This window comes from Podarcis tiliguerta (assembly GCF_965153285.1).
Source record: "Podarcis tiliguerta genome assembly, chromosome: 5".
NCBI classification, from domain to species: domain Eukaryota; kingdom Metazoa; phylum Chordata; class Lepidosauria; order Squamata; family Lacertidae; genus Podarcis; species Podarcis tiliguerta.
In genome coordinates this window covers 70815300-70838603 of record NC_139538.1, presented here as the reverse complement: position 1 = coordinate 70838603, position 23304 = coordinate 70815300, and the positions used below count along the sequence as shown (strand labels likewise).

The 23304-nt window shown below is 39.7% G+C and overlaps 1 protein-coding gene across 1 annotated transcript in view; it reads left to right on the top strand.

Annotated features, from left to right (window-relative positions):
- The window catches only part of LOC310677313 (uncharacterized protein), a 728781-nt gene that overhangs the window by 234449 nt on the left and 471028 nt on the right, over positions 1 to 23304 (top strand). Inside the window, exon 7 of the mRNA XM_083440141.1 lies at positions 15620 to 15772. The gene's annotated coding sequence lies outside the window, so the exon portion shown is untranslated. The remainder of the gene's footprint in view (positions 1 to 15619; positions 15773 to 23304) is intronic.

Below are 23304 nucleotides of genomic sequence, written 5' to 3'. Positions count from 1 at the left end.
TTCTTTTTCTGGCCATCAACTTGCATATTGCCAATTTTGTAGCATGAATGTGCACCATATTCTTATCATAGTCTTGCAAAGCTGGCTTGCAAATAAAGTGAAGAAAATTGCAACAGCAGAAGCAAATGCTCTTTCTGTGGTTTTTCTGTCATCGTCCATTTCCCCAGTCATTTGCAAAGTGAGCAAAGGATGCCCTTTCCTCACACCATTACACAGTGCTATCAGTCTTCACTACTGCATTGTCTACATTTGTGGAAGCTTAGGGCAAATTGCATAGCAATTGAGATGAACATTATAATAAACCTTCACTTACAAAACAGCTTTTCTGGGAATTGATTTATTTATCCCAACTCTATATATGGGCAAATTTGTGGATCAGCTGTTCTTACTGATTTTCCTCTGATAACAATAATACTAAGGCTGCATTCCTATGGGAATTTGCTTGAGTTTATCCTTTATTTCTGGGATTTATTTCTGAATAAGGAGACATGTGATTCGGCTGCATAGCTCTCTTAGATCAGATCAAATCAACTCAGACAAAAGAAAGATTATTTAAACTTTGGTAGAATGTTGAAGCGTGACAAGCTCTTTCATGCATAAATAGAATTAAAGCATGAGCCAGTAGGAAGTTCTTTTGTACAAGCTGAACCACGGGAGTGGTGCAAGAATGCACATTCATTTAAATGGTTCTTGGGCACAAGAACTCTGCCACTGCTTAGACTTTCCTCACCATACATTTAGCACACGTGATTTTTCCTCAGATAGTCAGAGAACCGTAATTTATTGAGAATGCTGAGAATCATAGGTGCCAACTACCTGGGGCTCTGGGTGCCTGAGCACCCACAAAATTCCCCATGAAGGAGCCAGGCAGCCACAAATTTCAGTGCCAGTACCATGCATGCCCCAGGCACCCACAGTTATGGGGCCAAGTTGGTACTCCTGCTGAGAATTATAGCACTGTTGATGGGTAAACTATAGATTCCATGATTCTTTAGGGGTAAGTTATGTGTTTTAAAGGTGCTTCAGATTAGCTACTGTGTGTGTGTGTGTGTGTGTGTGTACACACATTGTAGAACACCCCGTTTTAAAAAAATATAAAATCACTTCCCAGAGGGGGGTGGGAATCATGACTTACAGAGGAGGGGAAAAACATATTTGTGACTTTCTCTTAGTACGTTCTGATCAATAACAAAGGCATCTGAGGGTCTTGTAGTCCAGAAAAAGATTTGCCATGCAGCTGCAGAAAATACCACCCAGAGACTAATGGAGTGTCAGAGAGTTTAATTAGATACTGAGGTAGGAGTTATAGGCATCATTATGTACAACAGCACAGCCTGCAACTTAGAAAATCCTCATATTGTTAAAGAGTTGGTTAATATTGAACAAGCACTTCTGTGTTTCCTCTGCTAAAGAAACCAGATCATTGTTTTCGTGCAATTGGAAGGGCAACATTCATTTATATCTAGTAGGAAAGACTGTATCTTGCTGAAGCTCAGCCAGATTTCAAACCCTTTGGCCCCATTCCAGTTCTTAAATCCCACTGAAATCATTACTTATGAGTCATGACTAATTGGGCTTAAGTGCAACTAATCTAAATTGGATTGGGGCCATTGGCTTGAATCCTAATGTTTAGCTATGTGAATAGAAAGAAATTCTGTTCATGGAAGAAATGTTGCACTTATGGAAAGACACCTTCCATTTGTCTCACTCTTTTTCTGTTCATGGAGGGAAAAGTTAGAATTCAAGCTGTCGAGGGAACCCAGGTTGGGGCTAAAAGGTGGTGTGTAATAAAAATAAAACAATAAGTATATAGGAGCATAAACAAGAATCAGTGGAAACAATGGCAGCAGTTCAACTGAAGTTAGTTGCACTTAACGCCCAATTTATTGTGATGAAGTATTTCAGCAGAAGTTAATATCTGAATTAAGGCCAGTAGGTTTGAAATCTAGTTCAAGTTCGGCAAGCTATCTGGAGAAAGGTCTTTCCTACATTGTATAGGTAAAAGCTACCTTTCCAATTTCATGAAATGATCTGATCTCTGGACTTTCTTTAGCAGAGGTAAAAAAAGTTTTAAAAAACAAAACCTTATACAACAGCAAAGGCAGTCCATAAAACAGCAGAAATGAACATTTTCCACTTACAGATGGAAGAGGAATCAATTTTAAATGGATTTATACATGGCAGATGAGAGCTTTGTTCCCATCAGACCACCTCTCACATTGAGTACCTGCTTACGTCTGAGCCACTCATGCAGTGTCAGGGATTTTGTTGTAAAGCCCAAATAATTATATACAAACAATACATATCTGTGCAATACATATAAAAGAGTCAAGCCCTATGTTATACCATATTTCTGTAGCATCAATATATATTAATACATACATATTTTATACACTTAAATGCATTACTATGCATCTCTTTGTGTGCTGGTTACTTTAGCAAACCTGGAATATATGTATTTATAATATACATTTAATATTATAAGTATAATGTATTTAATATAAGAGAATTGTACACTTTTTTAGCGTATTTAAAGTGGCAGGGATTTTTTTTTAAAAAAAATCATACAGCTAGGCTGCTATGGGTGAGTGATTCAACCAGCATGTTGCTATGCTCCCTGGTTAGCTGCTCTGCTGTACACTTCTTTCATGTTTAAAAAATCCTGCATATAGTGATCTAGCACTTTAGGAAGAAATGCTCTCTTCCTGCACCCAAATTTTCTATGGAGGTGTTGTTTTTTTTTGTGGTGGGATGTTCAAACATGCAGTCCCCTCAAGTGATACTTGCCAAGCAAGACTGTGCTGTGACAATTCTGAAAGTATTCTGAGGACATGTCACTTACCATTCGAGTGGCCTTTTAAAACTCTTCCATACCCTCCAGCATTTCTCCAATGAAAATAGGGACGTCCTAGTCTATTATTAATTATTATTATTATTATTACCCCACCCATCTGACTGGGTTGCCCCAGACACTCTTGGCATCTTCCAACATATATAAAAACATAATAAAACATTAAACATTTAAAAACTCCCCTATACAGGGCTGCCTTCAGATGTCTTCTAAAGGTTGTGCCGTACAGTGGTACCTCGGGTTACATACACTTCAGGTTACAGACTCCGCCAACCCAGAAATAGTGCTTCAGGTTAAGAACTTTGCTTCAGGATGAGAACAGAAATTGTGCAGCGGCGGCGCAGCAGCAGCAGGAGGCCCCATTAGCCAAAGTGGTGCTTCAGGTTAAGAACAGTTTCAGGTTAAGTACGAACCTCAGGAATGAATTAAGTACTTAACCTGAGGTAGCACTGTACAGTTATCTCCTTGGCTTGTGGGTCATATAACTCCGTACTCGCCAACATTTCTCCAATGAAAGTAGGGATGTCCTAAGGAAAAGCAGGATATTCCAGGATCAAATCAGAAACCAGGACGGCTTCTGTAAATCCAGGACAGTCCTTGGAATATAGCGACAAGTGGAGGCTCTGCTCTTCCTTCCAGATCCTCGAGCCTCTTTATCTGTCAGAAGTCACACTTTGGATTCAGGAGTAATCATGTACAGACCCAGTAATTAATAATGTCCTGAATTCAGTTTTGCAAACTGAAATGAAGCACTGTGTATGAATGATTGTTACTAAACATGGAAGTAATATTTTATTAATCAACATTAATGTTTCAGCTCTTATGGACCAACTAAATTTGGAATTAAATGGCATTTCCATGAAAAAGAACTATCTGTGTGGTTGGAGTATGCATTCTTAGTAGGAAGTTTAAGAGAGTTGCTTCTGTCCTGTTAGACAATTGGAAATAAATATTTCCATGTGATTTATGTAACTAAACAACACATTCTGGGCAGCATCAAGCTAGAGAATAAACAGTTTACATTAACATTTGAATAATGAATTAATCTGACAAAATCAATGTTTGTGGACATTCTGGGAAGAAAGAGAGGTGATTAAATTAATCCTATAAATTTTTCATGATGAAATATACTCAGCATTATGACGTTCAGTATTTGCTGGGTTTCTGAGTAGTAGAACCAAAATATTGACCTAAGCATGCATGGCTGGGAAACTCATAAATAGTAGCAGCTCAAGAAGGAATTAAATGAGAGAAAGTGAAAGAAGAAATAGTGCTCAGTTTAAAAATGGAACTTGAATCAAGTGGATGTTGAATCTCAGTCCTTCACTGCCTCTGATGCACATTTAAAATTTCACAGAGGCTAGAAAGTAAATGGAGAAATTTGCTTTTGATGCAAGATCTTTCCTGAACAAGAGTACAATACAAGCCTTTCTATTTTGTTCTAACCCCCTCTCTGTTTATAGTGGTTCATCAGGGCTTTCATCCATAGCGCTAATCCAGTTTTGCAACCCGGTTCATAAAACCACACACCCCGTTAAATGCTAGTTCAGTTATTAGTCTTGTCTCTCCATGCTTCAAGCAGGTTATTTTGACTCAGAAAAAAACATATATATATATATACATATATATATATATATATATATATATATATAATTTTCAAGTTACCCCACTGCTGCTGGGAATGAAGGTTAGACTGAAAATTGTCAGTAGTTGCTCTCCATAGCAAGCTATCCCCTAATTCAAACTAAAAAATATTGCAGGTCAGGGTTTTTTTCACAGCTCATCTCAGAAATGAAAAAGGTTCCTTCAAGGAACTTCCTTGTAACAATATAATTTTAAAATTGCTACTTCTGCTCCCTCTGCTGTAAGGGGGATGCTGACAAAGATGCTTAGAAAGTTGAGGTAATTTTATCTGTTTCAGTGTTTTAGCTTTTGTATGTTGCAAATTTTTCTTGATTTTACTGTTTAATCTTTTATAAACCACTGAGTTGTTTTTTGTTTTGTTTTTTACAATCAAGCAGTGAAATAATAAATAAATAAAATTTCCTCCCATAGGCATCAGAATCCTACCCCCACCTGATTAAGGGGGGGGGGCGGTTTACAGCTGTAGCACCACCACAGTCTTACACACGGGAGATTGCAAGCCACCCAAAAGCACTTTGTGGGCAATATTAAACTGGCAGCTTCCCACTTGCCTGCCACTGCCGCCGAATAAAGGCAAAGTTCTGGACAAAGGGTAGGAGAATGAGTCCACTCCAGGCGTCGTGCTGGTGGATAGGGCCCATGGCCCTGTCAAATCCCAGAGGAGGACAGTGTATTATTGCTGTGCCAGCTGTCTGCTCTTAAATATTGTTTTTATCCTGCCATATGATTCGTAACACTTTGCAAAGTTTCTGATTTGGAATACACTTTGAACTTCTGCACAGCAACAAACCATTTCAATATGGATTTTCTTTCGTCTAATCTTACTTTTCCACTGAAACAGATTGCTTCTTTGATTTAAGTAAAAACATTGGACTAAACTTATCTGTTTTATTTGGATAGCTTTCCCTAGTACATTTTCCTATTTTATTTCCCCTGGAGAATTAAATCTGATAAAGATAGCTATAGGTATAGGCATCCATAATTATTTTCTACTTGTGGCTGAAAACTGAGAAACAGATTCCTAGGCTGCAACCCTATGCACGTCTACAAGTCCCACTGAGCACAGATGTACTCAGTACTATTTTAATAGAAAAAAAGGTGCTGGAACTCATCGTGAACATCTCCCTTGTTCTCTTATAATGGCATTGGCACCTGCCTGAGAGGTGCTGGAATTCAGTTCCACAGAGTTCGCACGAAAAGAAAAGTCTTGGGTGTACTTAATTCTGAATAAGCATGTATAGGATTGCATAGGGATGGAAGGGCTTACGGAAGGGACCAATTCTCATTTTCTCAATCTTAAATTCAGTTTGGGTGGACTTGAGGTTGTTGGCATTCGATATTCAAGAGTTCCATCTCCTGATCAGTACAGACAATTTGTGAAGACCTACGTGACCAGACAGGGTCTCTGCTAAAAGGCTCTGGCTGATTCAAATGGGCCTATCAGGCGAGGTTTTAGATACTTTCAGACCCTCCAAGTGTCCATATTTTCCAGGGCCATCCTGGTTTCTGATTTGATCCTGGAATGTCCCACTTTTCCTTAAGATGTCCCTATTTTCATTGGAGAAATGTTGGAGGGTATGTAGTTATCCGACCCCTGAACCATCTGAATGAAATCCTGTATAGGGAAGGGTATTTTTTAAAAAAATGTCTAATGTTTTATTATGTTTTTATGTATGTTAGAAGCTGCCCAGAGTGGCTGGGGCAACCCAGTAAGATGTGTGGGGTATAAATCGTAAAATTATCATTATGGAATGGGACGTCCCTATTTTCATCAGATAAATGTTGGAGGGTATGCACTTTGCTTCCCTCAAAGTGGGCTTCTGCCAACTTGGTACACAACATCACTTGGTGGAGTTACTTTTTTAAAAAGTTAATGACATCCATGGGGTTTTCTCCAAGAGAGGTGAATAGGAGAATGAGTTGCAGCACCATTAAAATACCAGCTGCCATTTTAAGCAGTATTCTAGATAGCTTGGGTGGCTCAAATTTGTCTCCCACATTGTCTCTTCATGAAAGATGTGCCCTTGGCTTCTATCCAGGTGCTGCACATTTCTCAGATGGATCTTGAATTGGGTCCGCACCACACTCTGCTTGCATTTGAGTGGGAATTTCTCCTAATAAATACATTTTTGTATGCAGTTTTGGCTAATGTACAGATTTTTTGGGAGACTATACCCCCCAGCACAATGCACTTTGGTATGTTATTTTCAGTAACATCTGTGCTTTTTTTCTGGGAGTACTCAAGGGTATGTAGTACCGACACCTTTTTTTTCTAGAAGAAAAGCACTGAGTAACATATTCATTTTAATGCACACTTCCCTTTGATATATGCAATTTTATTAACCTTATTTGGTTGGACAGCTGCGTTACAAAATTTGAATAAGTACCAACTTCGAAGGGCAACTGTGCTTCAATTCTCATACATTTTTGGAAAGTAAAATTTTTATAGATAGCCTTTAAATGCAAACTGAACTATTTCCCCCCCATTTCCCTAAGGTTGTGTATCTTTTTTTCCTGAGAATTAACCGTACTTTAGCAAAGTTTGATGGCATTTATGATCTACACAATGAAAACAATACTGAATAATCAGGGCAGTTTAGTTTGCGGAAAATCAACTGCATACTCTGGAATAGTTTTGCTAAAGCCCTTTGGAATGGCTCCATAATTAATCATGGGTTAAATGTCCTGGGGACTGGAGCTTGAATACTTTGTCAGTTCTAATAGCAAAATCAACAGCTTTGGCTGATCCGTGCATATTTTAGAACTGTTGACATGCCTTTTAGTTCAGATTAATTATTTTGATTGGCTTAAAGAAGACGTCTATACCTGGGTTACTTTTTCCATTCTTTCCTACATGCAAATTCCTAAACACATGACCACCAGCAGAAGATGCAGCCAAATTAAGCACTTTTAAGTCCCATGTATTTTCCATGGCAGAATTAAGAATATGCTCAACTCTTTCCCACTGAAATAACTGGGATTTAAAGGTGATAAACTTTGGCTGAATCAGGCCCAAGTGTCTTTAAATATTAAGAACAAAGGATTGTATTCACAGAATAGTAAAATTGTAGAGTTGGAAGGGACCCTGATGATCATCTAGTCCAACCCCCTGCAATGCAGGAATCTCAGCTAATGCATCCATGACAGATGGCCATCTGACCTCAGTTTAAGAATCTCCAAGGGTGGAGAGTCCACCACCTCCAAGGAAGTATGTTCCACTGTTGAACAGCTCTTACTGTCAGAAAGTTTTTCCTGATGTTTATTTGGACTCTCCTTCTCCTCTTATCCTGGGGCTATACATACCCAGCTCCCTCAGCTGTTCCTCATAAGGCTTGATCCTTGATCATCTTGGTCACCTTCTTCTGTACACATTCCGGCTTGTCAATATCCTTCTTAAAGTGTGGTGCCCAGAACTGGACACAGTACTCCAGGTGTGGCCTGACCAAGGTAGAATAGAGTAGGACAACAGCAAATTACTTCCTTAGATCTGGACACTATACTTCAGTTGATGCACCCTAGAATAACATTAGCTCCCCCCCCCCCCCGCTGCATCACACTGTTGACTCGTGTTAAGCTTGTGGTCTATTGAGATCCCTCAATCATTTTCACATTTACTACTGTCGAGTCAGATGTCCCCCATGTTATATTTCTGCAGCTGGTTCTTTCTACCTAAGTGTAGAACCTGCTATTTGTCCTTATTGAATTCATTATGTTAGTTTGTGCCCAATTCTCCAATCTGTTAAGGTCATCTTGAATCCTGATTCTGTCTTCGGCATTATCTACCACTCCCAACTTGGTGTGATCTGCATATTTGATGAGCATCCTCTCAATTTCTTCATCCAAGATGTTTATAAAGATGTTGAACAACAACAGGCCAAGGACAGAACTTTGTGGTACCCCATTTGTCACTTTTTTCCAGGGTGACCAAGAACCATTAGTGAGCACTCTTTTGGTTCAGTAACCAGCTACAAATCCCCCTGTTATCTCATCCATCCCACATATTACCAGCTTCTCTGCAAGCATATCATGGGGTATTTTGTCAAATTCCTTGCTGAAATCAAGATATACTATGTCCACAGCATTCCCCTGATCCACCAAGCTTGTAACGCTACCAAACTCTAGTCACTTAAATCCTACTCAGAATAGACCCACAGTAATTAATCAACCTAAACTAGTCATGTCCATTAATGTCAACGGATCTACTCTGCGTGGGAAAAGCATTGACTACCACCCCAAAGTACTTATAATCCCTATTTCTGATGTATTTTGGTGCAGGCATTTGAAGTATTCCAACCTGAGTTTTGCTCAGTTTGGGCTAATATATTTAAGAAACATGACAACTCAAGATTTAACCATAGTTCATTCACAGAAGAATATGGTAGTGGGTTCTTGGCGGGGGGTGTCTCAGGATCCAGCCACAGAAGGTTATGCTAGTGCTCATGATAGATGCCTTTTCCTTAGTGTATGTTAGTTGCGGAAGCCTTAACATCACTCATACTGAGGAGGGCAACGGTACAGTACTAACTCCAGGCAACAGAAACAAAAACAAAAAATTAAACTCAGGAAAGCTACTATCTCCAAGCTTTGCTCATATCTATTTAAGACCTATTACTGAGTATATGTTCAACTCAGCCCACTGTGATTTGATTGACATTTCCACAGTTCCTTCACTGGCAGTGAAAAACTAAAAGTAATTTCATGTTATAAGCAAGCCCTGTTTTCTCAAAATAACAATTTAATAAGAGAAGACCTACTCCTAATGTATATGACTGATATGTAGCATAATTGGAATACCTGGATTTTTTTTGAGAGAGAAAACTGCTGACATGGTAGGGGGAAAATGAGCATTAAGTAGTGATATAATTTATGATAATGGCTCACGTCATTTTTTTGTGAATCATTGAGCCTATCCTGATTCACAGTTGTTTCTTTTTCCTAATTTTGATGCTCTTTCATCCCTACGTGTTTCACCTCCATAATAGTTTGTAATCATTTTTTAAAAACTTGGATGTGTGTTTTGTCACATGAACTTTGGGCCATTTACTGATCACATTTTTATGCATGTAATTTTACATAATTTTATTATGACATGTGTCTGCAGAAAGGGGATTGTGGAAAGTGAAGCTAACGTAGCAGGATTTTTTTAAAAAAATTTTTTTCAAACAAAGATTTATTTGAACAAATACCATCCAGGTCATTGTAATCCCACGAATGCCCACAGAATCTTTTTCAGTGTGTGCTCGCTTGCTTTCATGAGGGCACAAAATATGTGATCCTTTGTAAACAGTTTGAAACACACAAATTTTGCAGACACCCCTAGTTAAGAGGCACGTCAAAAAACACCACCAATATTAATCAGAAAGGGCTGACCTCTGAGACCCCAGTCCAGCTCTAGCTTAGTTAGACATGAGGGCATCTAGTGGCTCTGAAAACCATCCTCACCAAAGATGTATCAAGGCAAATCAAGAGGACCAGAGTGAGCTCCACAGTACTGCATGTAGGTACACATCCATTTGTCCAACTTCGTTCACATAGGTTGGATATGTGGAAGCCTCGTTTTGCAGAAGGATATCTCTATGCCACAGTGAGAAAACTCTTTTTAGGGAGCAGTTTCTTGCTGTTTGTGTGGACCATGATAGCTGATACCTTCTAAAACCCATTGATCACAATTCCATGATTCCATGATAGCTCCTTACAACTTCAATTTGCTTGCCCAAGGCTGTGCTGAGGGTGGTAGGCTAGGTCACAAATAATGGCTAGTGACTCTAATTTGTACACACCATACTTCCCCGTTTCCTTGCACAGCAGAGCCAACTGTATCCAGCTATATCCAACTGCAACTTCTCCAGAGTGCCGATGTGGCAGTGCATTCATGAAGGCTGCAAAGCCAGGTCACAGTCACATAAAGAGGCATTGTTTTATCTTTGGGTTATGGTGTTGGTAACAAAACACATGTGGCACTGTGTAGTGGAGCAGAGGATTCACACTGTTAGCGCTGGTATCATTTTCGCTGTGAAAGTTTGTATGGGTCTTCTGTAGGCTGACACTAATCCAAACGATTAGTAAAAAATAGCAAATTCACTCTTATTCATTATAGGTGTTGGAGAAAAGGTGTGCTGTTTCTTTCCTTGAAAAGGGTTTCAAGAGAGATAGAAAAGAGAAATCCAAGCTTGGATGAGGTTGCAGTAGCCCATGGGGATAAATAATGCATGAGCCATGGGGGGGGGCAGATTTGGGCATTGCACAGGGTGCCACAAGATATTTGGGACACCAAGTTCTGCCGCAGATTTCAAATTCCAAATCTGAGTAGCAATAGAGGAAATCTGGGGAAATTTCAAATATTTGTGAATATTTGTCTCAGCCCTACTGTGTATCTGTACCTGACTTGCAAATAAATCCACAAAAGACACTAGCTCACATGCCTGCATATACCAATGTTTGTCATTTTTTATTTACCAGCCATGACTGGTATGCCAACTATGGCCATTCTTGGACAGGAATAGCCTCAAGCTTCAATTACTCTGTGTAGGGCTGTCAAAATGCAATTTTATTTCACTTCAGATTGGGCAATCTCTTAGTTAGATGGATACTATCAGCAATTTAAGAAAATGTTATCTAATTGGTTTCTGACCACACACATTTGTTTAGTCTGTCTTAAAGAGAATATAGATAAATGCATATCTAATGCTCCAGATCACTAAATGCAATGCTCAGTGCCTCTTGTATATGGCTGTCAATTCTGATTCCAATGTAGCATGATATTAAGCTCTTTCTAATCTTTGTCATCCCAGTCATGGGAAGTTTCATATGGCTTCTGTCACTTGTCAGAGGCCACATACAGGTCCTCATAACGGTGAGGATAAAGAGAGGCGTTATGCTCCAATAACCATCAGACTTGACAGTTATATACAGGAGACACGATTCCTGCAGTTTCTCATCTTTCATGAAAAGTATCTTGTCTCAAATGCTTCCATGTCATACTGGCTTTACATTTGCTCATCAGTTTTTGGAGTGAGGTCTGTGATTTCCAGTTTCAACATTAAGTTCAGCCCTCTTCACTTGTTAAAATTAGAGTAATGTAAACACATAAGAGGGAGCAGCAAGGATGGGGTCACTAGTCACCCAGAGTGGCTGAGGCAACCCAGTCAGATGGGCAGAGTACAAATAATAAAAATTGTTGTCATTGGTGTCATCTCCACCTTCCACTGTCACCATTTCTTTCACCTTCCAACTCACAGAAAGCAAAGGTTTGAAATGAGAAGCATTCTGTAGTTGTGCAGGCACCCTTTTAGACTCTTGGTAAATTCAAAACTTCAATTTTCACAAGCTGCAAGGTGACAAATGGAGGTGGAATGGGGCACTCACCACCCGTGTTTACTTCAACACCTGAAAAAGGCTTTTGAGTCAGGGTGCCTCAGGACATATGGTTAAAAGCCCACATGGTCATGCACATGAGAGCCTAGGTCAGCCTTTCTCAACCTTGGGTCCCCAGATGTTGTTGAACTACAACTCCCATCATCCCTAGCTAGAAGGCCAGAGCTCAGGGATGATGGGAGTTGTAGTCCAACAACATATGGGGACCCAAGGTTAAGAAACACTGGCCTAGGTGGAGGTAAGTCCAATGGGAATTGTGTGGTGATGCCACTTATATGAACTGGTACTTATGCACTTGCATCTAGCATGACTGCAACTGGCTTTTTTGGGGGGGGGGAGCAGTCACAATTGTCCAAAAGAACAGCGTCCGTAGGTCTTACCATTGCCTCCTTCAGTCTGTGTGATCCATGCTCTGACAAGTGACCACCAGGAGCTTTTAAACATATCAGCTGGGATATTGTGTCCTAGTTTTATGTATTTATTTGTATGTTGACAAATTTTTGTCACATATACTGCATTAATTCTGCCACCCAGTTCTTGTCTAAATTTGTTGTATTCCCTAGTGAGCTATAATTTTGGAGTACAAAAAACTAGCTCTGGTATATTGATGCAGAGCCCAAGAGAGTGGCAGTTGAAAGACCATTCTCCTGGGCTACAAACATTCTGCAGTTGTTATTCTCTTCCTGTTTTTCAGATAATATGCATTTTAATATCAACTCCTAATCCTCTTCTCAGGTAAATGAATATAAAAAATATAAACAGAATGATAAATAATGTATGTCTCATCTAAAATGTCAAATGTTACTGATAGTGAAACCTAGGCTACCAAATACTGGATATCAAATAATATATCGATGTTCATTTTACTAATATGTATAGCCTCCTTTCCCTGAGAAATAAATCCAATAAATAAACAAAAGAAATGTAGTATACAAAAAAATAGTCCTCCATCTGCCACAGAGTGGCTGGACACTACTGAAGTCCAAGATGAGGTCAAAATGTTGGTTAGGCCAACAAAAAGGGCCTCTCTCCCATTCCATCTCCTCTAATAAGATGCATAGCTGATGGCCTTTCAGAGAGTCCAAGAGGAGAGGGGCTTGAATGAATAACATAGGCCAGGAATAGCCAACATGGTGCCCTCTACACGTTCTTGAATTCCAGCTCCCATCAGCCCCTTTCAACTTGGCCAGTGATCAGGAATGGCTGGAGTTGAAGACCACCAACATCTGGAGGGGATCGCACTGTGGAAGGCATAGACAGCCAAATATCAATCATTAGATATCAAATAGCATGGCTTATCAGGTGTCACATGAGATGTGCAGATCAGAGTTACTGCCTCTACATAGATTTTACAATGTTTACACAGGATTAATCATTTAAATCACTGGACAATTCCTGGGGTACTAATGAAGCGGCAATGGTTTTGTTTTTTAATCTTGCAAAGCCACCCTGTCATCAGCAAGGAATAGAGAATGAAGTTGATAATTTAGTATTCAGACCAAGCTTCTGGTGGACAGTAGATGCTGATGGCATTTAGCAGTACTCATGCTTTCCAACAATGATTCGTCGTAAAACATTTGTCTCCTGACTCTGTTATCAAACATTCTTTGGCACTCTCTCTCTCTCTCCTTCTCTCCCCTCCCCCCCTCCAGCATGTCGCTACTGCCAGTTGAGATTTGAAATAGTCTAAACAACCGAATACTTAAACTACAAGGAGTCTGGGGCAAAGAATCTTGTATTTGTAAAAAGGGCAATATTTGCATTTTTAGAAGATAGTAGTAGCAATGATTCCTGTAACTCGATAAGCCCCCTGACAAATAAGATTCCATTTATTTATATTGCTATATGGAAGAAAAGATCCAATATAATAATTTTGCATCATTCCCCCTACCCCTCCATTCTTAAGTACCATTTGTTGCAAAGGCTTCAACAGAAAACTGGCAGGCCTTCACAAACAAAAATAATGGGGAATTAACACCAGATCATGTAGTGTAGAGCTAGCCAACTTGATGCCTTCCAGAGGTTGTTTAAAAACACTCCCATCATCTTTGACCATTGGTCAGGTACCTGGAGCTGATGGGAGTTGTATCCATGACATGGTGCATTCTTGTGCATGTTTACTCAGAAATAAGCCCCACTGATTTTAATGGTGCTTACTCCAAAGTAAGTTTGTACAGGGTTGTAGCTTGAGAATGTGTGTTCCTAAGCAACTTTCCTAATGCCACTCTTTATTTTTAACCTGTTCAGCACTGGATATTTTTGTCATCCATCATCACCATCATCTCAAATTAATAGTGTGCACACAAATAATAAACATAACACTTAAAATTAAAATGATGTTACAGTTTTGTAATGCCTAAATCAGGGTTGCCAGTGCTGCACCTGCAGATGCCAGTTGCCACACGAGTACAGTGGTGCCCCGCAAGACGAATGCCTTGCAAGACGGAAAACCCGCTAGACGAAAGGGTTTTCCGTTTTCAGAGGTGCTTTGCAGGACGAATTTCTCTATGGGCTTGCTTCGCAAGACGAAAATGTCTTGCGATTCTTGAGGGTTTTTTCCGCTCCCCACCCCCTTTTTCTAAGGCGCTAAGCTGCTAATAGCCTTTTAGCAGCTAATCCGCTAATCCCTTAAGCCTTTAATAGCTGCTAATAGCCGCTAAACCGCTAATAGCGCTAATAGCGCTAATCCGCTAATAGGGTTGCTTCGCAAGACGAAAAAACCGCTAGACAAAGGGACTCGCAGAACGGATTAATTTCATCTTGCAAGGCACCACTGTACCTCTTAAGGTGCCCACAAAAGGTCTCAGAAAATATTTCCTCAGGTATCCACAATACATAAGAGTCTTTTGCTCTTCCTATTCAGTTCCTGTTTGCACTGGCAGCAGTTTTTGACGGGTGCTCATCGCACTTCCTCAAAATTGCAAAAGTGTCCCCTGTCCAAAATGGGTTGGTGGCTCTTATCTTAAACCATTTTTTCACAAGTGGGATCCACTTCAAAATAAATTGCTTAACGTTAGTGCCTTGGTTCTAGGCCCAGTGCAATGATTCCCAAACTGTGCTTCAAGAGGTTTTGAAGAATGCCTTGGAAAACAAAGCAGAGAAGATGGATGAATCTACCACTCTATTCACTTGGAGTTGGTAGGCCCTGGGCAACATTGGTCTCTCTCTGACACCATATGGTTGGTGAAATCAGCCCAAAGTAGGAAGAAAGGAATCAGGATGCACTAAGAATCTTTGATGCAGCCTGCGTAGCAGAGTGAAAGGCATAAAGGAATGCCAGAAGCACTTTCATTGCCAGACAGTATGGCCCCATCCCTATGTGGACCAAGGGGAGGGTACAGTAGTAATTGCACTCCAGGATGCTTGAGCTGTTAGCCAGAAGGCAAAACAGAAGCATAGTCATGGCCAAGGCGCAAGTTCTGCAGTCCAGTGAAGTGCAGGCAAAGCAAGGCAAGATGGCTTTGTATTGCTACTCTGAAGGATGGAGGAGGCATTCCAGTCAGCTTAAATTGAATTCAATTCACATCACATTCATTTCAATTCACTTTTCAAAACAATATGCAAACTGAAGCCCAGCTATTCTTCAAAACTGGCCCTTTGGTGCATTTTGTCACGCCAAGTAATGCAGACAAAAATGCATATACTATGGTAAACTGTGCATATAAATGCATATATTAGTGAAAATAAGATACAAAAATGCATCAGCGGAAATTGCTTTGCAAAACGTTTGCACACAAATTTGTTTAATAGGAGAAATTAGCAGAAAAATGCTGACAAGCTCTCTTGAGGACTCCCTCCCCTGCTTTCAAACTACAGACAGATGTGGAAATGTAGATAACTGAACCTCAGAGTGGAAAAATGAGAAATTCTGTAAACTGCCTTGTGATCTTCAGGTGAAGGGTGGTATATACATTTAAACAAATAAATAAATAAATGGGAAGAAAATGAAATTGAGATATTCTTCCATTGCTAGTGATGGGTTGTTCAGATTGAGGAGCAAGCTCTGAGGCCAGAGCTTTGTAGGTTTGTACTGTCTATGATTGCATCCTTCTTGCAGAGCAGGAATAGTGCTGGTGGCCCTGGAAATAAGGCACCAGGTGGACGCTGCACTTTGAGACCCCTACTATCAATTTTGACTCAGGAACCCAAAATATAGGAAACACTGTCCTTGTGCATTACTTTATTCATAACCTCCTATTTGAATCCTTACTTCTGAATAGGTGCTTTTATCAGGCTAGTAGAGATGAAAATGTTCTTCAGTTCTGTTTCCCTACAATTGGATAGAGTGGTATTCTATTCAGTGTAATTTGGATTCAGAGCTACATTTCTTCCTGTTTTCCTCCACTGAAACCATAGAATACTGATGAATCGCAGACAAAATTCACTGAGGGAGCTTGCCTTGTTTTTCTTTGTTGTTTTCTAACCAGTTTTTCCCTTTCTATGTACTGTTTTGTTTTTTGAATCCCTTTCCTGCTTTCATCTTGTCCCAGCATAAAAGCTAAATATTTTAGGAGCTATGGAAATGAGAGCTTCACTGGTCTTGTTTGTCATACTTCCAACCTGAGTGCTTCATATTTCCTGTATTTTTGTGTGTGCTTCTTTGTGTGTGCTCATTGGAATGTCCAGGTAAAGGGATATAAGCTGCCAGTGCTAACCAGGGACTTCAGACTGATACCTTAGAGAGCCATTGTTGGAGTGCCAGACAGCAGTGGTCTGACCCAACATAAAGCAGTTTATTATGACCAGAAGTTTAAACCTAATAAACAATAAAAGGAGAAGGGAAGCATGAGAGGCTTCTTTCTGTCACCTCTCTTTCCCACAGAGACCTTTCAGGTTTGAAGCCATTGCCAGTTCTTTCTTGACATAAATCCCACATTATACCATTGCAGCATTAGCCCTATTCAGAACAGTTGACAATGGAGTCAACCAAAGTGGTGGCAACCCTGGCCTTAATTGTAAGTAGTGCCAAACCCAGGACCTGATGGGAGACATAAGTGTGGTTTAACTGACCACAAAGTTGTCAAATGCAACATATACACAACATATACAAAAGTGAATTGGCAAGGAAATTGAACACAGCCACATTTGATTTCAAAAGAGGAAACTTACCCATAATAGGAATTTTTTGAGCATCCAGCACTTGAAAGTATGATCAAAATGTATATGTAAGAAAAAGCCACCTTACAACTTCTCTTTCTATAATAAAACTTCTATAATAATGCCCAGCTGTGTAGATTGACATATAAACTAAACAATGTCTTAGATTTCTTTTCAGACCTAACATGCAGGATAGATTATCCCAGGACCATTTTCTCCCATTTTACTTTAAACAAAGTGTTGTGGTTTGTTAGTCAAACAAATGGTGAGTTGCCCAAGGTTATATGGGGAAAGAGTTTTATGCTTATACCCAAAAAACTGGCTCTATGTTGTCTGACTAAATGTCAGTTGATGCGGCTGTTCATCTTATAAGATTAGTATTTTTAGTGTTGCCCATAAAACATTGAAGCCTGGGCATACGTATGCCCTATTCCCCCTGCCCCCCCGGCCCCTGCCACCACCAAAATGTCTTCCTCTATAATCATTTCTGATAAGGGCTCTATTAATAGGTTCAAAATGATTTGGCCCCAAGTCAGCCTGTCTTTGCATCTCCTTAGAAAAATGAAACTTAAAAAGAGCTACTTTGAAATCATTATTTTATTAAAAGGAATTCACTTCTGAGTGGAACAAGATAATTTGAAATTAATTACCATCTTGTAAAAAACAGCCGTGCGGTTGCTTGCTATGCAAATGCTACACTTGGAAAAAGTAACAAGAAGACCAGGAGAAAAACAAAACATGATGTGGGAAGAAATCTTTTATGTTGTTATTTTAAACTTTAGTCACTGTTCTTGTGACGGGGACTCATTAGAACAGATGATACATATTGGCTCAGTGGAAGCCATCAGGGAAAAATCCAGTGAACTATCTTCTCCATTTATTATCTACCAGCCAGCAACATTCTCCATGGGGGAAGAAAAATCTATATTCACTGTCTGAATCATCAGACAGAATATTAAGAAAACCAGCAAACAGGACGCCGGATCCAGCACTCTCCACAAGTAGCAGTAGTTTGGGAAAGAGAACCAAAATATGGACCATTTGCAGTATCTTGCGCTGGATGATACAAATTTATTACATGCTGAGAATCTGGTTGAACTGGGAAATTTCCTGTGTCAGCCACCAACCAATCAAAACAGGAAGAATAATGTATTGGGAGAGTATTGTATTGGAATGGTCGTATCTCAGTGAATATACTTTGCATGGAAAAGATCCCAGGTTCAATCCAAGGCATCTTCAGATAGGGTTGGGAAATATTTCTCTCTGAAATCCTGGAAAGCGGCTGTCAGTCACTGTAAACATATTGAGCCAGGTGGGCTAATGTCTTCATTCAGTCTAAAGCGGCTTCCAGTTTCCTGGTGCCATAAGTCACAGTTTGCTGGGACATACAGGAGCTGTACAAAAGCATTTGCCAGAGTATACTGGATTTGAACTGTGAGCGTCTGGGTACATGTGCAAATGGCCATCATGGTGAGCAAGTAGAATGAAGCAGCTTTGCTCTCCAACGTTCTTCAACCATCCCATGCTCTCGTGCTGCTTAATTCCTCCTCTCTTGTCCTGGATATAGATACTTCCCAGTCAGGCCTGTGTTTTGTGCTTCCCAAGGTGGCTCTCCGTACCAGCAGAATCACTGTTTCAAACACTCCCACAGTGCTCCTTTCTGAATGGGATTCCAAATACACATTTGTGAATAATGCACATTGCCAGAATTCATTGCACAGAGTTTTTATACACATGCAAAATGTGTAATTTAGAAATCTAAAAATCATTACCTCAGATAAGTTTGGTTTATTTGTCATCAGACTATCATCTAGTATAAGCAAGAATAACAAAAGGGAACTACATAGCTAAATAAAATTAAGAAATGTTAAAATAAAAACAATTTGCATAGACCTGAATAAAATAATATAAAAGCATAATGCAACTTAAAATTATATTGAATATGATAAAACTATCATGTTTGGTTAGGGTAAGAGAGGGAAGACAACCCTTACAACTGCTTTGTAGAAAAATGAAGTATGTTTATTGTGTATGGTACACGGAAATGAACATTTTATTTTATTGTTATTATGAAAATCTTCTGTATTCCTAACACACACACACACACACACACACACACACACCTGTAAAAAAAATAAATTTGAGTCTTCCTGGTCTGACACAGCATGACCCTGTAAAACTTGATCTTCAAATTATTTTAACACAGCTTAAATAAGTTCACACAAACGTGAACAAATGCATATAGAAATAATAATGTAGCAAAATTCTGAACTTCCCTGGCAAGACACAACATTTTCTCTTAATTTTCACCCCTCCCCTCAATTGAGGCAGACAGAAAATGTGGCTTTTATTGTAGTTTGGCTGCTCACAGCTCTTTATGTCCATCAAATATATTTCCCCTCTCATGCTTTTGAAAACCTTATTGATTTAGTCCGCTCACAAAAATGCCATAACCTTCTATTTAATATCTCATGCAGCAACAGAGATCAAGATTCATTATAGAAAAAGAATTCACCTTAAATAGTTTTGCACTCCTTTTTGTTTGCTACTTTTGTGTAAGCAAAATTAAAACAGTTATCCTTCAAACCTGGGGATGTATATACACACCTAATAGTTGCTAACCTCTTTGTAAGGCCTTCTAAAAATGTTTGATATGCCTGTGCTTGATTTCACCCACTCTATGGCCCTATTTTGGCCATATGGCTATAGATTCGTATAGTGGTTTAGTCAATGTATATTCTGGGATAAGAATGCAAGACTGATGCAAAGGTATCTATGGAATGGCATACCAAATTGTTAACAGGACCGAAAGCAGTGGAATTTTCTGTTACTTATTGCCATGGGTTTGAGCTTTTGTGGAGTCTGAACCCTCACCTTTATTGATTGATGATACTTTGCTGCCCCTTTATGAGAAACCAAGTGGAACGTTGGAAAAATTGGTGGGTAAGGCCTCTGCTCTGTCTGAGGATGTTTACTACAATAAACATTTGATTTTCTACATCTTTTTGCTAGAGCTAGCTAACAGCCAGCAGAATACAAATAAGTTGAATTCATGTCAATTCTGTCATTGCCCCAGCATGCACACTCTGCACTAGACCTGTCAGTTTATTGAGAAATTGAAATGTGGAATTAAAGCAGTATTGAACGGTCAATAGAGCTCAGTTGCCAGCCTCCCTTTCATCCCTGCAAAACTTGCCTGTGAGCAACCATCAGCATAGAATTGCTTGCTAAACTCCAATCCGACTCACAGATGGTGAAACAGTTGCAGTGCTTCTGTTTCCACAGAGGAAGACCAAGAGATGATCACCACCCTAAAGCTCGGTTGCAGTTGTCAACTAAGGGAGCATTTGGGGCTTTCATCAGAAGGGAAAACTGGGGAAGATCTGTACATTCCTGATAAGGAATGGGCAAATCCGTGTCAGCTTTTGTTTCTCTTTTTCTCCAATCTCAAGTTCAATTATCCACATTTCCACATTCGCTTGCAACTTTTTAAAACAACAACAACAACAACAACATTATTTATACCATGCCCATCTGGCTGGGTTTCCAACAGAATATTAAAAAATGCGATAAAACATCAAACATTAAAAACTTCCCTAAACAGGGAATGAAAATTTCTCCTGATATACACAGTTTTGTATGTAATTTTACCCAATGTACATGTTTTTACAAATAATTTCCCGTAATACAATGCAATTTAGTTATTATTTTCACTGTATATAGATTTTTCTGCACACTTAGTGTATGCTTTTGTGTACTTGGCTAGAGAATTGCATTGCAAAATTTGGGGAAGTGTGAATTTTGAAGGACGGCTGCATTACAGTTCACATTATGTTTTGGGAAGTGCAAACTGGGTAGATTCGCCTTTAAATATAAACTGAACTGAATTTCTCCCCCATGCCTACTTCTGGTAGAAGTGGGGGGGGGGGATGAGGAATAACCATGTAAACTGGGGCTCTGTGTGTTCAGGCCTTCACATTTGAGTGGCCACATCAAATGTTACATTGCGTGTGTGGCGGAAGGAATCCCTGCCCACTTCACCACAGGAATGCAGTTGTTGGCCGGGAGCATAACTTGAAACCTTACATTAAATGTGAGAATGTTCTCCACTGACATGTCAAATTTCTGTGGTGTTGATATCTGATAGCCCCTTCACAAGTGGAACTCATCACCTGATCCTACGGTTATCAAGTGATGAACAAGCACATGTGAATGAATTCTTAAGTGTTGTAAGTGACCTCTTCAGCAGCCTCAGGGGGCAGGTGCAGCAAGGCACTTTCTGTCTTTCTTTTATAACAAAAGGCTTTGCCAACATTCACATTGGGACATTCTGTGGCAAATGAGGAAGTTGCTAGGCTGCTCACTGCAGTGAGCACTTTGAAGTACTGGCAAATCTTTTTTAAAAAAATAAATAAAAGGAAGATACTGCAGGGGAGGAGAGAACCCTCTGTTGCCTTGTGTTAATGGCAAATCCAGTCATCGCCAACTGATTTCACTCGCTGCATGAAAACAAACTGTTTTTTCAACCATTCTTCCCCCACTCCTCAAACAAGTGAAAATCTGGGCCAATGTATCTGGTCCCACATTAAATACTTCTTCTTATGTTTGGTTTATATGATCATTTCATATGCATTCACACTTTCAACCATTCTCTTTGCTGGTGAAATAAGAGATTATCCTCTGTCCTGTTCTACTGCTGCAGTCCTGATGGTGCAAACAACACTACTGTACACTCGCTGTGAGTTGAGAAAATCACACTTTTCAGCAGATACTCACTCCTGTGAAGGAAATCAATATGCCCAACCTAAGTGAAATAACTGCTGGCAATACAGTAATTAGGTCATTAAACAGCAATGGATATGCATTAAGAAGCAACACAGAATGCCCTCAGCTCTGTTAAAAACAGCACATGCTAAAGCTGGAGGTAGTTAGCAATATCAACTAATTAGATGCAGAACAAGAGAGAGGATAAAGAATAAACTATTTTTTAATTGATAAGGTTCCCGCAAAGCTGTGAGGAGAGATCACAATAGCTAGATTTTTGGCAGTTTGTGAAATATCAGCTTTAATCTCTGAAGCAACCTGCTATTAATAGATGCTAGAAGAAAGAGATGCTAGAAGAAATACTCCAAACACATGGAAAATACTTCTGAGCTTAATTATTATGAAGGCTAGGTAATCAACACAGATACCATATCTCTCCAAAACCAGAGAGTAAAATCAAAAGAGAGAAACGCAAATCCTTCACTGTTTTCTGATTATTTTGAAATAGCAAATAAGATAAGTAGCTGCATTTTTTAACAATGCGAGAAGAAATATATTTGCCATGGGAAGATACAAATTGATCACATTGCCCTGTGATACAACGAGGGATGGGTTTACCTATCCACAGCCAGTGGCCATTCTGAATTGTTAAACAGAATTTTTGTTATCCTAAAAATGATAAATGCATTTTTACATGCATTTTAGCATTTATTCTTTAGCTTTGCCAGTGTGGTGTAGTGGTTAAGAGCGATAGACTCGTAATCTGGGGAACCGGGTTCGCTTCCCCGCTCCTCCACATGCAGCTGCTGGGTGACCTTGGGCTGGTCACACTTCTCTGAAGTCTCTCAGCCCCACTCACCTCACAGAGTGTTTGTTGTGGGGGAGGAAGGGAAAGGAGAATGTTAGCCGCTTTGAGACTCCTTCGGGTAGTGATAAAGCGGGATATCAAATCCAAACTCCTCTTCTTCTTCTTCTTCTTCTTCTTCTTCTTCTTCTTCTTCTTCAACTACTGGTTGATTCTACATTAGAACTGCTAGAGGAATCTGTCCTTTGCAGGTTCTGATACTGACCTAATCCCCACTTTCTACACCTATGTGTGGATTTGAAGGTACCTTTATGCATTTTGTGGTTGGAGCCTGGAAAACCGCATGGTCTAAGTCACCCAGTGGGCTTTATGTTTGAGGTTGGAGTTGAATGCACAGCACCTTAACCCAGGGCTCTTTTTTAGCCAGAACTCACCAGAACTCAGTTCTGGCACCTCTCAGCTAAGCGCCATTGCCATTATAAGAGAACAAGGGAGGTGTTCATGGTGAGTTCTGGCACCTCCTTTTCCAGAAAAATTGCACTGCCCTAACTGCTTCAAATTCTGTCTACAGCTCCATTGTATGATAGTAGGGCCGATATGTTTTCAGCATTTCCTTTGCAAGTCTGGGCATAATTTGATGTTCCTTGGTCTCTCAAATTCCTTGTGGCCATTTCATGAGCAATATTCTTCCCATTACAGCCACACATTACCAGTGCTATAATCTGAACACTCCCTTATAAGGCAAACTTTTATAGGGCAATCAAACATT